Below are 3,616 nucleotides of genomic sequence, written 5' to 3'. Positions count from 1 at the left end.
CCGCTAAGGCCCCTGTGCCTATGACATGAGGGGCCCAGGCCCTAGAACGAAAAATAAAAAAAAGAAAGATTTAATAAAATGAATAAATAAATAAATAAAATAATTAAAATATTAATTAATTAATTAATTAAAGAATTAATTAACTTAATTGATCCTGATTAGATTAACCTAATCACCTAGTTAGTTAATTAATCTATTAGGTTAGTTAACAGTCAATGACAGCTGGGACCCACACGTCAGCAACCCAGTCAACACCTCTGTTGACTGCCGACGTCATGATGACGTCAGCATGCACTGTTCTGGATAATGTTAAATTAAATTAATTAAATACATTCTAAAAATGATTTAAAACTTTAGAAAATCATATAAAATGATCCGTAACTCGGATGAAAATACTTTGTACATGAAAGTTGCTCAGAACGACGAGACGAATCCGGATACGCAGCCCGTTCGTCCGCCACGCGTCCCTAGCATAGAGAACCTGCAACATTTCACCTCCGGTTCATCTGTCCGAAAACACGAAACACTGGGGGTACTTTCCCGGATGTTTCCCCCCTTCACCGGTATCACCTCATACCGCGTTAGAACACGTCTAGCTCTGCTTGTTGACCTGTTATGCACTTGCTTGCTATGTATTTACTGTTTCTCCCCCCTCTTCTCTCCGGTAGCCCCCGTGACGATGCTGATGCCCCTGTGGACGACTACGTCACCGACGACCCCTCCTTCTTGTCTGAGCAACCAGGCAAGCCCCCCCTTTGATCACCAGATATCGCCTACTCTTCTCTATACTGCTTGCATTAGAGTAGTGTAGCATGTTACTGCTTTCCGTTAATCCTATTCTGATGCATAGCCTATCATTGCTGCTACAGTCATTGATACCTTACCCGCAATCCTAAATACTTAGTATAGGATGCTAGTGTTCCATCAGTGGCCCTACACTCTTGTCCGTCTGCCATGCTATACTACTGGGCTGTGATCACTTCGGGAGGTGATCACGGGCATATACTATATACTTTACACTGTTACATTACCTGTGATACTGTTCGGAGTTGGGGGCTGAAGGGGCAGGTGGCTCCATCCCGGTAGAGGTGGGCCTGGGTTCCCGACGGTCCCCGACTGTTACTTTGTGGCGAAGCGACAGGGCAGGTTGAGACCACCTAGGAGAGAGGTGGGCCTGGCCCTGTTCGGCGTTCGTGGATATTTAACACGCTTAACGAGATCTTGGTATTTGATCTGAGTTGGCTACGAGCCTATACGCACTAACCATCTACGTGGGAGTAGTTATGGGTATCCCGGCGTCGTGGTATCAGCCGAAGCACTTCAGACGTCAGCGACGGAGCGGCGCGCGCCGGATTGGAACGTAAGCCTGCTCTTGTATTAAGGGGGCTAGTTCTGCTTCCGGCCGCCCTCGCAACGTGCAGGTGTGCTATGGGCGATGGGCCTAGACCCCTGTGCGCTTAGGTTTAGACCGGCGTGCTGGCCTCTCTGTTTTGCCTAGGTGGGGCTGCGACGTGTTGATCTTCCGAGGCCGGGCATGACCCAGGAAAGTGTGTCCGGCCAAATGGGATCAAGCGTGTTGGGTAAGTTGGTGCACCCCTGCAGGGAAGTTAATCTATTCGAATAGCCGTGATCTTCGGTAACAGGACGACTTGGAGTTGTACCTTGACCTTATGACAACTGGAACCGGATACTTAATAAAACACACCCTTCCAAGTGCCAGATACAACCCGGTGATCGCTCTCTAACAGGGTGACGAGGGGAGGATCGCCGGGTAGGTTTATGCTATGCGATGCTGCTTGGAGATGCTACTTGGAGATGCTACTTGAGGATGCTACTTGGAGGACTACAATCTACTCTCTTCTATATGCTGCAAGACGGAGGCTGCCAGAAGCGTAGTCTTCGACAGGATTAGCTATCCCCCTCTTATTCTGGCATTCTGCAGTTCAGTCCACCGATATGGTCTCCTTACACATATACCCATGCATATGTAGTGTAGCTCCTTGCTTGCGAGTACTTTGGATGAGTACTCACGGTTGCTTTTCTCCCTCTTTTCCCCTTTCCCTTCTACCTGGTTGTCGCAACCAGATGCTGGAGCCCTGGAGTCAGACGCCACCGTCGACGATGACCCCTAGTACACCGGAGGGGCCTACTACTATGTGCAGCCCGCTGACGACGACCGGGAGTAGTTTAGGAGGATCCCAGGCAGGAGGCCTGCGCCTCTTTCGATCTGTATCCCAGTTTGTGCTAGCCTTCTTAAGGCAAACTTGTTTAACTTATGTCTGTACTCAGATATTGTTGCTTCCGCTGACTCGTCTATGATCGAGCACTTGTATTCGAGCCCTCGAGGCCCCTGGCTTGTATTATGATGCTTGTATGACTTATTTTATTTGTAGAGTTGTGTTGTGATATCTTCCCGTGAGTCCCTGATCTTGATCGTACACATTTGCGTGCATGATTAGTGTATGATTGAATCGGGGGCGTCACAACCCCACGCGCCCGTCCCCTGTTCCGGCGCCTCGCCGCTGGCCCCGTGCCCCCTTGTGTTGGTCTGCTGCGGTGGCTGACGCTGCGGGCGCTGCCGCCGTCGTCCACCCGCGCCCGCCGTGGCCTTGCCTCTGCCGCGACCCGCGCCTTCACCGCTCGCGACCACGGCCGGTGCCTCGCCACGACCGCCCAGCTCTGCCATGGCCTTCGCCTTACCCCTCCCTGTCCGGCCACTCCCTGCGCCACGCTCCTCGCCGGCGTTTGCCACTGGCCTTGCCTCGCTTCCCCCCTCGCTCGGGCGACGCCCGAGACCCGGCGCCCGCTAGCGCCTGTAAACCGCATCGCCCCTCTGGGCCACTGCCAAACGGGGCCCAGCCCCAGAACGTTTCAAAAAGAAAGATTAAAAGAAAATAATTAAAATATTAATTAATCAGTTAATTAATTAATTAACTTAACTAATTCTGTTTAGATTAACCTAATTACCAATTAAACTAGTTAATCTGTTTTAGTTAATCAGTCAATGACAGTGGGACCCACCCCCCTAATTAATACTAATTAAGTTAATTAATATGTCTAATTAAAATGTGTCACTGACCAGTGGGACCCACTGGTCAGGTTGACCAGCCAACTCTGTTGACTGCTGACGTCAGCATGACATCATGCTGATGTCATAAAACCAAATTTTGAATTAAATTAAATAATTAATTAAATTCTAGAAATTAATAAAATCTTTAGAAAATCATATCTTTTAATCCGTAACTCGGATTAAATTATTTTCAACATGAAAGTTGCTCAGAACGACGATACGAATCCGGATACGCAGTCCGTTCGTCCGCCGCACACCCCTAACCTATCGAACCCGCAACTTTCCCCCTCCGGCTCCTCTGCCCGAAAACACGAAACACCGGGGATATTTTCCCGGATGTTTCCCCCCTTAACCGGCATCACCTCATACCACGTTAGGGCCCGCCTAGCATCGTTACTTGTCTTGTCATGCATCGATATGCATCTGTTTACATGGTATTCATTGTTTCTTCCCCCCCTTTTCTTTCCGGTAGACTACGAGACCGACGCTGCTGCTGCCCAGTTCGACTATGGAGTTGACGACCCCTCTCTCTTGCCAGAGCAACCA

Source organism: Triticum dicoccoides, chromosome 4B (genome assembly GCF_002162155.2).
Source record: "Triticum dicoccoides isolate Atlit2015 ecotype Zavitan chromosome 4B, WEW_v2.0, whole genome shotgun sequence".
Lineage (NCBI taxonomy): Eukaryota > Viridiplantae > Streptophyta > Magnoliopsida > Poales > Poaceae > Triticum > Triticum dicoccoides.
The sequence above is the reverse complement of the archived record's forward strand: the minus strand, read 5'-3'. Positions refer to the sequence as shown.